This window comes from Phyllostomus hastatus, unplaced genomic scaffold (genome assembly GCF_019186645.2).
Source record: "Phyllostomus hastatus isolate PE091 unplaced genomic scaffold, TTU_PhHast_1.1 phas_scaffold_1066, whole genome shotgun sequence".
Lineage (NCBI taxonomy): Eukaryota > Metazoa > Chordata > Mammalia > Chiroptera > Phyllostomidae > Phyllostomus > Phyllostomus hastatus.
Window position 1 is genome coordinate 2,362,114 of NW_025334004.1, and position 13,774 is coordinate 2,375,887.

Genomic DNA, 13,774 nt, shown 5'->3' on the forward strand with positions numbered 1-13,774 from the left:
CACACGTCACATATTGACCAAAATTAAACTTGATGACAGGCCTTGGGGTGTTGTCTGCTTTGCTCTCACCTATTTTCCTCTAATAAGCATGTCTTACTTTTGTAACAGTCGTTTAAAATTAAAAGCAAGTGAAACAACTAAAGATTTTTTTTACCCTGAAGCTGCTTTTTTTCCCTCCAGTTATTGTTTTTAGGCTGTTTATTAATAAACAAGACTTAGAATGAACCTTTGACCCTCCGCTCAAGAGATTCATACAGAGAAAGCTGCTTCGGGAATGAAGTCCTGGCACGCTCACCTTAGTCTCACTTGAATTAAGTGTGATAATTAGAAAGGCTCCTGGGCTCTGTGTCCCATCGCTTCTGAGTTGCCCAGGACTTGCCTGCCCTGTGTGTTCCCCTCTTCCTCAAGGACTGGCACCTGTAACTCTCACTTCTGAAATCTAGGACGCCTCACCCACACTTTTCTCCTCTGTCCAAAATGTCTTATCTGCCCCATGTCGCCTCACTGTCTTGGGAGTTTTTATGCCAATGTGAATTCCCCATGCACGTGTAGTAAAAACTTCATTTTCTCCTGTTAATGTCATTAGCCTCGCCTGGAAGAACTCAGAAGGTGAGAAGAAAAACCACTGTTTCCGGCCCCCACAGACGGAAAGTTAAAAATAATTACTTAGCGCTATCACAAAACTTGGTTGGGAATGTACCGTGGCCTCTGGCCAAAGACAGACTTCACTTTGACTCTCAGCATGTCCCAAGCACACCCCTTAGGGGAGCTCTGGCTCATTCATCTGTAAAATGAGTAGAATCGAATGTCTCCTTGACTCAGTTGTTGTTGGTGCGTAAAAAACCAAATGTGGAAGTTGAGGATGCATAACTCAGCACTAACAGGGTTCTGTGGTGCCCACATCCCTTTTTCCCTTTCTTAAATTTTTTATCAGCTGCGATGCCTACTGCCTGCTACGCCTCACTGTGAAAATGCCCTGCCCAACAGAGGGCTAACTTGTTTTTCCCCTCAGATGATGGATGTTGTATTAACGGCAAAAACACTTGCACAGATTTGCAGATTTAAGAGCTAGAAATTACTGATGGCAGAATTTCCCTAAATGTGTTTTGTGGAATAATAATCTGATAAAATGCTCCATGCTTTAAAAAAAAAAAAAAGTCCCAACCAGCCTGGGAGCCGCATGCTCAGATCTCCCCGATGACAGCAGTACCCATCAGCAGCTTAATGCTCCAGGAAATCATCCAGGAACAGAAATCCTCTTTCCCCGCATTTCTCGAAATGACCTCAATAAGGCTCTCCCGGCCCCTACCCTTTTCTCCCCAGTACCTCCTATTAGCTCCCTATGTGGTACCTGAACTCAAGTCTCTGATTTCAAAGTCCAAACTCGTCTCTACTGAACCCCCAAATCTGACTGTGGAGTAACAACAGACATTGTGTCCGCTCCCAATCTCCCATTCCAAATGCCAACCAGTCAAATGGCAGTAAACTTAAAAAGATATTCCAGACCTTGCAAAAGGGTGTGGCGTTCTCTCTTCTGAGCATCCACAGCGCTGTGCGCCTTTCCTGTGACACTCCCTTGTGGGCAAGTGGCTGTCTAGACACCTGCAGGTGCCTATGAGTGGCTGTGGAAGGGTTCAGTCTGGAGCATCCAAGTCTCATTCCCAGGGCTCAGAATGTGCTCAACCAGTATCAGCCCAATAACTCAAGAAATGTGCCCTGGGGTTTAATGGAAAATAAAGCTGCAGAAAATGCCCTGCTTTAAAACAATCTGCACAGTCGGGAAGAATCAGGTGGGCATTCTCTGGAGAGAAATATGAAGCCTACGAGAATCTCTGACCGCTTCAGAACCACTGCCGAGGAGCTGTGATCGTCACTAGCACTGCCCAGCGTGCCGAGAAGACAGAAACACCAAACGGGAGTCCCGGCATCTGACTCTAGGCTTCTCCCCACATACTCCTCAGTAGAGTTAGGGTAACAGCCAAGGGAACCCTCAACATCTTGAAGTGAAAAAACTCTCAAGAAAACTTCTTGGAATGTGAGGCCCAAGAAAATGACCATGGGCTTTTCATGTAGGTTCTTCACTGTTCCCTTTGTCCAATGCAGGAAGTCTCCCGGGAGGGGAAACTCCCTCCAAACCTCAACAACCAGACCAATGCCAAGGTGTTATTTCACTTCTCTCTGATGGGGGAACAGCTGAATAATCTCCTCTTAAGGCATAATAATCTTTAAAACAGAAAAGAAAATCAAGAGGCATGAAACAATCTAGGCCATCTTACACGCGTGTACTCGTGCTTGCACGCGCACACACACATACTCTCTCTCTCTCTCTCTCTCTCTCTCTCTCTCTCTCTCTCTCTCTCTCTCTCTCTCTCTCCCTGTCCCCTGGCATTGAGGCCTCCATCCAAACGAAGGAACACTAATCTTGCATAGGCAAGTCCATCAGGCAGTCTTTGATAGCCAGAGGAACTCTTAAAAGACAGCAAGAGAAGTAAAAGGCTCCCAGTAATAACTAGGACAACAAAATTGTTTACTCCTGAAGAGAGTCCCGGTGCTTCCCCTCATGTTGGAATTCCCCATTCGCTCCCCTTCTTCAACCAGTCTGGGCTGTTCCTTAGTCTTTAAGGTCCTTCTCTGCAAAGCCTTTCCAGACCACCCCACTCCACCAACCTCTCCCCTCCCTGGTTTCCCGCATCATCACAATCTGCGACACACAGTATCATTCAACTGTCCCATGTGCATGGTGTGGTAGAACGAGCACCAGCCGTGTGAGTTAGGGAGCCTGCAGTTGAGACTCAACTCAGCTACTTCACTTCCTGACAAGGTCCTTGAACGTCTCCTAGTCTCAGTTCCTCTGGGAAATGGGATGACCAAGTACATACCTTGCCTCACGGGGGCTGCTACTGCTATGACACAGCAGTCTTGGAGAAGGAATAAAAGATACTAATCACTCCAAGAAATATGTCTTGTTCTTTTCCTGACGTTCTGCTTCTTTTCTAATGCTCAACTGGGTCACAGTGACATGTCATAAATATTTGCTTAAGCTGCCACTTCCAAATGGCATTTTTAAAAGCCCAATCATTATGATACATGAGTAAAAACAGCCCTCCAAATTTCATGAGAAAACAATCCTTTATTTTTCAAGCAGGCTTTGGAGCTAGCAAATAAAGACATACATGCTGTTCTCCTGCAGCTGATGTTCTAATGGTACAAAAGGGAAAAAGCTCATTCTTATGGAAATAAACTGATGGACAGCTACACGGCACCTCAAAGGCCACTGCTAAAAGGTGCAGACTTAAGAGACCCCAGAGCCCAGCCGGAGATGGAGAGGTGAGAAAGTGACTCTCCCCTGGACTCACACACTCAATTCAGAATATACTTGGGCATTTATGAAAGAGGAAAGGCAAAGTGTTTTCACATTCAGACCCAGAAGACTCTACATTAGGCTGGGCTCAGAAAACAACTACTACTACCACCATCTGAAAAAGCCACCCAGAATCCATAACTGGGAGGATGTTAAGAAATATCATACAACTCAAATCATTAGACATATTTCTCAGAATTGAGAGGAAATAATAAAAGAGTAGTAACTGTACATAAAATTTTTATCATAAAATATTATAGAATTTGAGAGACAGAAAAGATACCAGAACTCTCGCTCATCTGGAACTTTTAGACCTAAGGCAACTAAAGTCCAGCGAGACTGTGATTTGTCTAAAATCTCATACATAGCAAAAAGCTGGTCCTGGGGCTAGACAGAAACCCCAAATGCTCACCAGGGCTCTCCCACTGCAAATATTCAACAGCCTCGCAGATTTGGGCACAAACACAGGACAGTCTAACAAGTCTTAATTTTAAATAAAAGTATGGAGAGCAAGATGACAGCTGGTGAGGAAGCTAGTGGGTGAAGGGAGTGAGCAAAAAGGAAAAAGGACTCACGGACATCAGTGTGGCAATTGTTGGCGGGGAGAGGGTAAAAGGGGTGTAAATGGTAATGGAGAAAAATACAATAAAGATTAAATTTTAAAAAAGGATAAGCAAGGGTTACCTGCTGTTCTATTAAAATTGTATTTCTTTGATTACAAAAAAAAAAAAAAACCAAAAAAAACCCCAACCATGTATGGCATTCAAAACGATAAAGGGCAGGAACAACAGCATATTGACTACAGATTCTAAGGCACCAGGGATTTTCTATCAGGTCTCAACTAAGTAAAATATAAATTTGCCAAATATGATTTGGCTCCAATTCTTAAAATAGATTATTTCAGTTTTTAATGTTCTTAAGCCATCAGATAATACACCATGACACACTACATACTATTTAATTATCAAAGCCAGATCTCTAAAAACAGAAAAATAACTTAAAGCAATTATCCTTGTAATGAGAAAATAAACATTAACCAAGCAAAACCATTAAACAAATCATTAATATATATTCTTTCATCCTTATTCAAAAATAATTTAGTATATTATCTTGCTATCTAGCATTGTCTAGAAAGAAAACATGTGTAAACAAGAAACTAACATGAAATATATACTGAACACCAGTTTTCAAGAATTAGAATAGCATGAAATACACATTACAACCAGCCATGGGGCAATCGCTCAATAAATCTGCATTCTTAAACCTGCTCTGTCATTAACTTAAACTCCAACCCCGGGGCCTCAGTTTCCTATTGTTACAGAACAACAAGGGACCAAGGGGCGCCAAGAGTAATATACTATTACCCGAAAGGAACCCCCCAGGTTCCTTATGTCTACCACCTTATAGGAAAGACATCTCTCAATGCCAGAGATTCGTGAAAAGGAAAGGAAATGTTTATTTAATGCTATACAAACTTAAAGTAGTGACCTAATGTCTTCATCAAAATCCCAAAGACCCTTAAAACACCCACAAACACACACAGTCCTTCCTTTCCCCTTTGCCCAGTCTGGGATACCATGTCTCAGGAAAAGAAATAGAAGTCCGTGGCTCAGGCAGCCCCCAGTTCTTCCCAGTAATCCATCTCGGCTGGTAGGCCTCCCTCAGTTCCCAACACCATCAGCTGCGTCACCAGGATCTCTGCTAAAGCTGGGTGGTGGTTCCCCCTTCTAAAGCTGCAGGGATCCCCACTCTGGCAAAGCCATGTGGTCCTCTCGGTACAATGGTTGCGGGAGTCTCCACTCTGGCAAAGCTGAGTGGTTCTCCCTCCCAGGGCTCTGGGAGTCCCCACTTAGCCAAAACCGCATGGTTCTCTCTGCACAATGGCCGTGGGAGCCCCCACTCTGCTAAAGAACGAGTAGTTCTCTCATATGTCCACAGCTGCATGGTTCCCTCCAATGGCTGCCACATCTGTGTTTAAATCCCCACGCCAATCTTCCTCTGCAGTCTCATTTCTGACTCCTCCTACAATTGGCTACCCCTGCCAGCACTCTCAAATCCTTCCAGCTTCACTGGGCTGCCATCATGAGTCTGGGCAGGCGTGGCCCCATGTCATGGAGCCAATCTTCTCCAAGCTCCCATGCAGGCACTGTAACTCAGGGGACCTGCCCCCCAGTTACATCATGGTGGGGAAGTTACTTCCATTCCCCTGGCTCAGAGCGTGGCCACAGGTATTTAACATATCTTTGCAACCAGTTAAAGGTTACAGATATATTAAATGACCACACCAGAGGGTAGCTGCAAAGCTGTTGCTATGCAAAACAGCTCTCAATGGCCCTGCTCCATGTGTCCCTTCCCCCAACCCACACCTGTGGGGGTGGGGGTGAGGACATCCTAATATTTCCCCGGACACCCTAAGTTCTAGGCCCAATTCCAAATCCCTATTTGGGGTCCCCCCTCTTGGTTGCACCCTGTTACACTATGATGGAGTAATTTATTCCTTCTGCTCATTCTAGTAGTAAGAGTTTATACAGACCTTATAGTGCTTTGGAAAACATGAAGAAATACATAAAAATGTAAGAAATTGTTAAATGATAACAATTCAGTGATAACAATCAAACGATAACAATTAAATGATAACAATCTTCTTTGACGATTCGATGAACTGTTAACAGGAATACCATGAAATTAAGAATTGAATAAGATTTTAATTTTTACTATTTTTTTTTTAAGGCATGATGGATCCAAGACGGAACAAACAAAACTGGCATGGCAGTTAAGAAACTACAGGGAAGTTCCGGATATTTCTAAATGCTGATAATGGCAAATGGAAGAAGGAAGTAGTGCAGGCATAATGAGCTTTATAAGCATAGAGTCAACTAAACCCTCTGCTTCAGGCATCAAATCTCTAAAAACAACAGCAAAAGTAACATGGGCATATACAGTATTTTACTCTACTACCTTACAAACTTAATCAAGACCAAAATCTGGCGAGTATGTAATATTTTGCTCAGACTTGTAATGGGAAACTACATGTGGGTACCTTGTTAAAGAACAATGCAAGTTAAGAGGTGATACTATTTTATTATGAAAGAAATGAACTGCCTTTCTGTAAATGCTTCAAGTCCACAGAAAGGTCTTTATATCTACTAGAATTTGCACAAGAGTCAGAAATATATCCTAATACACCTTTTAGGGCAACGTAGCCCATTGAAATACTCATAAGGAAGGTTTTCAATTCTTCTCTAATTCAATTTAGATAGTTCCTGGATGCTTTTCTCCGAATTTAATCAGCTATAGATTTTTTGTTGTTATTTCACATTTAAAGAGGTACCTTAAATAGGCAGAATTCATAAAACTATATTTGCGTGAAGAAAAAGATGGCTAGAATAACAACCACACAGCCTCAGCCGAAGGACCTACTTATTTATTGCAGTCTCCAGTTGGGGATTTTAGAAGATTACTTTTGATGCCTTAACCTTTAAATCAACTTTTATTTTAAGTCGCTATTACGTGCAGCGTTCACAATTCCACAGACTAAGCCTGGTTAGCAAATAAAATCAGCATTATGAAACAGATCCTTGAACTAAGTATACACTGACCTATTTTGCTTAGACACAAGAAAGAAGGGCATGCTGAAGTGTACATATTTGCCTTTTGGTATACTTTGGGCTGTTAGACTTTGGGCTGTTGAAAAGCCTCGTGTGACAACATCTTTCTATCTCCTCCACCCTTGTTTATTCAATGATATTTGATACTTAGATTTCACGCTATCTGAAATGTACTCCTCCTCAGCAGTTGCCCTGGACTTCCCTAATAGTCTCCCTCCCAAAATGACGAATTCCGATGTAGCACCCCTCGGTGCTCCAGAGAAAAAGAGATGATTTTTTTTGCTGACAAAATTGGTAGATACGACATATGGACAAGAAACCAGCCACATGAACTCTGTGCTATAACTCATCACTGTGGTTGTTCTCTGACAGCATGAAATGCAGAGCTGCTCCCTCTGTTTCATGGAGAGTCCTACCATCAGCAAGACTAGCTAATTCTGTTTCCCATACTCCAAGCCTCCATTTGAGTCACTCTGTAATGGAATGTAAATATTTGGTAACCAGAAAATTCAAAGACTCATTTATTATGGCAAAAAATTAGGAACAATCTAAAAGTTCTACTGTGGGAATTGATTAAATACATAATTACATAACTGGATATTAAGCCTCCACCAGAGACTGGGCAGAGATTGCAAAAGAGAATGATACTATTTTTGTAAACATACATGTATTATAAATATCCATAGGAAAAAAGTTAGAAGGTATGCATATCAATTTCTGTTACTTTGGTGATAAAACTATAAAATAATTTCATGGTTTATTTTTTCAGTATTTTCTATCAGTAATTCCTTGACACATGCGTGTTACTTGTGTTCAGTGAAGTGTTTTCTTTTAAGCAGATTCTGCATTTTTAGACATGTAGGCTGAGATGTAAAATTAAAAGTAGATGCTTCTTACATTAGCTTTCTTTAAAAATATGAAATGGGCTTGCAGATTTCTCTAAATAAGTGGAACCTTTGCCCTCTATGTATAATTAGGTTCCCAAATCCTCATACTCCCAAACATAAAAGTCCTGGGAAATGAGCCAAGTCGCCAACAAAAATAAAGCTGAAACTTGAACCTAAGTGCATAAAGAAGTTCCAGTCTCAGATATTTCTTATCATTCAAGAAAACAACAACGAACCATCAGAATCACAACTGTTCTATCACCTACATTTTCTTCAATATCCATCTACTCTCTCTACTGCCAAATGTAAAAGACCATTTGAAAACTCTGCCTTGTTGACATTACAATAAGAAGTCTGGATAGCTCCAACGACAACTCTTAGTACAGCTTTCCCCTGGGGGGCTCAGTCTTAGACCCCAATTACCAAAACTCTGAAAATGAGCTATTCCCACTCAACAGATTAAAGGCCACACTTAACTCTGAAAACAGCAGGGCTGTTTTAATATTCATCTAGTTTATCTGTAGGCCTTGGACACAGAGTCACTCGAGCAGCACTCAAGAATGTTAGGGCATAATCAGTTTCCAAAATCACAGGCTTTCAAGTCCAGCTGATGCGCACAGTGGTGATCTCATCTGCCTGCAGAGGCCTGGGAAAAGGATCTCTATCTCCCTGACATTCCACTCCGTTCCTTTCCTTCCTTCCCAGTCTGCTCTTTCAGAATAAGAACTAAAATCCTTTTGCGTTATGCTTGTTCAGCTGGAATAAAAAGACAGTGTGTACCTCTGAATCTATCTTACAAGTATATCTGGGACAATAAAAAAGTCAAATGGCTTAAAGAAGAAAATGAGGCCACACTTTGCTATCCTCCCTTGGTTTTCAAGAAACTTCAACGCAGTATTCTAAGGTATACTAGTAGCCTGGCTTACTTAAACTGCCTTAGTTTACTCATCTGTAAAGTAAAACTACTCCTGCATTCCTGAGGGCTGTAATAAGGTTTAGAAATCTAAGATGGCATTGAGTACATGCATAATTACAGAAGCTGTTCTGCGGGAGACAAAGTCCAGCTCGTTCCTCTTTTCCTCTCTTTTTTGCAGAAATTTCAATAGTGGTCAGTTAAGAGACTGGAGAAGGGAGTGGGTGTGGAAGCTGGAGGCTGGGGACGATGGTGGCAGGGCCAGCATCAGAGGAAAGACTTGCGGTCACCACCCCACCATCCCTGGTTCCTGCCTCATCCCCGTCCCTCCACATACTCCCAGGATAAGCAGGCATGATAAAAACGGGTGTCTAGGGAAGTCACTTTACCAGGCTCTCAACTTCAGATGCCTTTAGGGAGCAGGCAAGTGAAGTCCAACTGGGTCACAAAGAACAGGGAATTGGGAGGATGGAGCAAACAGAACAAGGCAAGCCACACCCAGTGCAATTTAAATTTGAGTGTTTTAATGAAAAACAGACAAAAAACTATGCAAACTGAATCTGGCCCATGGGACTGCCATGTTGTGACTCTTTTGCTCCATCATCCACTATAGCTAATTGGCCACTAACTCCTGGAGATTCCTCCTTGAAGGCGCTCTCAAATCTGCTCCCCTTTTCCTGTCCCCATTTGCTTCTGCTTACGTTTCTGCCTCCTGTGTGGCTCAACTGCAATCTACCTCCATAGCATTATCAGATGGGACTTTTTGTAAAAAATATGATCTCCTCACTTGATGCATAAGACCTGTGGTTGCTCCCAAAGCTCTCTGGACAATATTCAGACTCCCTGGCTTAGCACCAAGGCCTTCTACCATCCAGCCTATTTCATGACCTTTACCTTTCAGTCTTTGCCTACAAGTGATAGGGGACTCAAGACTTTGAAAACTTTAGCTTCAGGTAAAAAGTTATGAGTCTAGCAAATAATGTGTATGTTACAGCTTTTATTTCAGAAACTACAGATAAGGCCCATCCTGGCTCCAGGGAAAAACAACCGACCTCCTGAGGCACTGATAGAAGACTACCACCTGGGGACATCCGAACCTTTGTTCCAGGAGAGCAGACTGACCACCCCTCACCCTTGAGATCAGCTAACTGCTCAGGGCAGGAATGTTGCAGCTTCTAAATCTCAAAGCCCTCACCACTCCTTGCTTGTCCTCCCCCACCCCCCTTATAAAAGATCTGGCCAGGAAAGAGAAGGGAAGATTGTTTGTTTGGGTATGAATCCGGCATCTTCTCGGATCACCGGCCATGTGAATAAAGCAACCCACAGAAGATTCAATCACTGTCACTGCTTATTGGATTTGGTAGTGATAGGTGGCCCGAATGCCAGTGTCTTTTCAGTTACACAAGCACTGGTACTGTGTTATACCCACACTCAACTGTGTAGTAGTTTCCTTCACCCCATTCATTCTACACCTTGCACATCATTCTTTTCACCTACAATATCGTTCCAACCTTAAATTTTTGTTCTTCTTGGATTATCACCTTTAGAAAGCACAGTCTCATTGGTGTTGGAACCTAGAGAGCTTAACACAGTAGACACTTAGTAAATGTCTATTGAGCACGCGAATAAATGAATATGCAAAAGAGATGGCTTCGGGTTCTATAACATGGCCCCAGTGATATATATCTTTTTTGTACACCAAGCATTTAAAAACCTATGAAAATATAACTGCTAAATTTTTAATACCACAATTCATTTCAAAATAAAGAGAGGGAACTTCCCATGCATAAAAAGAGAGGAATCTCAAAGCCAGAGTGGAAAGGATATAAGCTAACACATGCAGCCCAGAGGGGTAACCAGCCTCGGACCTGGTGGCCAGGGGACAGGGTTTTAAGATCAAGCCTGGGCAGAAGACACAGCCTGAGGCCAGATTGAGGCAGGGAGCTGGAACAAAGACCCTTGAATAAAGCAAGGATCCCTAACGGACTAGAAACATTGAACACACTTAGTTAGCACACAATAATACAGATTCCAAATTTACACTACCTGCCAACACAAAAGGAAAGTAAATGCAAAATTGTCTCTCAGAGATCCTTCAACAAGCATGAGTTCACAGGACTCCCCGAGGGGGGCTGGGGAGGGGAAGTAACCTCTACTGAGGACAAATAAACAACTCAAAAGTATAAATCACGTGAAGAAATAATCTGCCCTGAGGTAGATTTGGCTGGTGTGACAAACAGGAAGCATACAAAATCATGAGCCTGAGAAAATACAGTAAGTATTTGAAGAGGCTGTGGAGTGACTATTATTAAAGAGGTAAAAGAAAAAAAATTGAAACCATCATGAAAGAAAAAAAAACATGATTATAAAACAAAAGGAAGAAGAGGGCAGTTATGTTTAAATAAAGTACAGAAAAATCCCAGGTTCCCCTCTTGGCCTGTAACCCACTGATACCTCAGGAAGAAAGGCGAGAAAGTGAAAGGTTAAAGGGAGGTCAAAAGGTAAAAGAAATCAAGCAAAAATCAAAAGTACATAAGTTTAAGGGCAATTAATGTTTTTTTTTTCAAACCTCAAAAACTCAAGCTGTCTAGCACCTACATATTCTTTTCGGTGGCAGTGGGTGGTGGTGGAAGAAAGGGGCAGAGGAAAAAAAAATGAATCCGGTCACTCAAAAGATGAATCAGATTTCAAAAAAGATGTCTAACTAAACACATGCATTAGTTTCCAATGCTTCTTAAAAGTCCCCTGAAATGACAGTATAGGGATTAAAAATAAAAAAAGGTAAAGTGAATAAAGAGGAGTTAGCAGCAACTGAATTTAGGAAATTGGGAAGCAGATGAACTAGTTAGCAATTTAGTAGACCCAAGAAAACTACCTAGAGCCAGCAGAGTGGAAAGGTGAGAAGTTATCTGATTTGCATAACACAAACCTTAAAAGGGTGAGAAATGGATGGTACCAAGTACCTTACAAAATAGGGAGAAGGTGGAGCTAAAAATAGAACAATTGGTTGAAAGAAGTTACCTCCAGATTCTCACTTTGCACAGATGAACAAGTGCCTCTCTCCCACTCACCAGCGAAGACTAGAAGTTTATTCTCTGGAAAAGGGAAATGGAGAGTCTAGACTAGGGACACCACACAGTTGAAAGCGGAAGAATTGTATTAAACACAAGGAATTAAATAAGAATTACAAAGAGATGTTAATTTGGGTCTGCCCTTGCCTTTAACGGTTAATAGACATCTAAAATACTTGGAGCCAGAATGAAAACTTCCTGGTAGATGACCAGATACATTTCTACTGGAAACCCCAGACATTTTAAGAAAAAGTCCTAAGAACACTAATAGCAAAATCACACATACAACCTCCACTCATGCAAAGTATGCTCAAGCATTGTTAGTGCTTCTTTAACATATGAATGCACAGCTAAAATTCAACTCTGAAATCCTAATAGGTAGGTCAGCAAGAGATCAAAACAAAAAGGAACTTGAAAAAACCAGAGTAAGAAAATGGTAATGTTAAAAAAGAAAAACTACTAACATTCTCAAAGACAATGTCCAGCAAGATCAAACTGGCACTAACACCACCCTCCCCCAAACACCCAGAGAATTCTAAAAACAGCTTTTGAAAATTCATCCTAACTATGAAAAACTCACCAGACACAACAGAAAATAAAGTTAAAAAATTAGAAATCAAAATATCAAGACAGAAAGATGGAAAATTGAGAGAAAAAATAAGACATTAAAAGTAATTGAGGAAGTTCAGTATGTGAATAGTAGGAGCTCAAGAAAGAGCATGAGGATAAAAAACAGAAGGAAGCCATAATCTAAAAAAATCATTCGAGAAAGTTTCTCAAAACTCACAGGGACGTGAATTGCTGGATTAAGAGGGTTCATCAAGTGCCCAAGTGTTACCGGACAGGGCCTGCCCTGAGCAGGTCTGCCTCACGTCAGCTGTAGTGTGCGGGTTCTTAACCTCATGCAGGAAAGATTTCATAACACAAGTCCAGGTGACTATGAGGGTACGTTTATTAAAACTGAGGACAATGAAACAAGGAGGGCTTAGTATAGAGGAAGCAACAGGAGAGCCTGGGCTTGCTGCCTTAGCTCACTGGGAAGTCAGGAAAAAAGGGGCCTTAGGGACAGGTTCAGAGGATTAGCCCAGTACAAGCTGCCAGCTGCCATTGCCTTAGAGTTTAGGAGACTGCATGCCTGTGGGGAAAGGAGTGGGGTGGGGGAGGGGGGGCGTTCAGTGGAGAAGGAAAAGGAAATGGTGCTGGCTGTTCCCCAGAGGGAGAGCTGGCATGCTGGGTCCTTTGTCTTAAGGCTTTAATTTCTTTCTTGAGGGTGGGAGTCTTAGGGGAAGTGTCAGGGGAGGCTTTCAGCAGAATATTCATCAATTCTCTAGGTGGGCCCTTTCACAGTCAGGGTCTCCACTGATTGGTCAGTGATAGGGCAGGGGGTCTTTCATCATTGCAGTTGGTTCTGGCCTCACCCACCCGGTTTTGCTACTTTTCTGGGCCTGGAGCTGAAATACAACTTAGGCCTAGATCAGGGGTGTCCAAACTTTTGGCATCTCTGGGCCACACTGGAAGAAGAGTTGTCTTCGGCCATACATTAAATACATTGTGACATGTAATCACAAAAATATGTTTTAAGTACGTTTACGGTTTTGTGTTGGGCTGCATTCATAGCCATCCTGGGCATAATGCAGCCTGTGGGCTGCAGGTTGGACACCCCTGGCCTAGATGTTATCTCCAGGGAGGAAAAGCCAGGCCCTTGTTTTCCTGGTTTTGCCCCCTGCCAGGCACTCAGGTCTTGTGCTCAGGGGACTGTCTACACCTGGCTGTACATCGTTTGGCTACTGTGTTCAACTATCTGTCTCAGTTTTCCTGTTCCACTTGCCAATGAATTTTCCTAGCTTACTACTAACTTGAATCACAAGAACAATGGCTGAAAATACAAAATAATTTCTGTTATTATTATGCTGTATTATTTTAAAGGAAATGGG

General features: G+C 42.2%; 1 protein-coding gene across 5 annotated transcripts in view; it reads right to left on the reverse strand.

Annotated features, from left to right (window-relative positions):
• SGMS1 (sphingomyelin synthase 1) overlaps positions 1-13,774 on the reverse strand; it is a 282,263-nt gene that overhangs the window by 40,335 nt on the left and 228,154 nt on the right. The gene's annotated exons all lie outside the window — the stretch shown is intronic.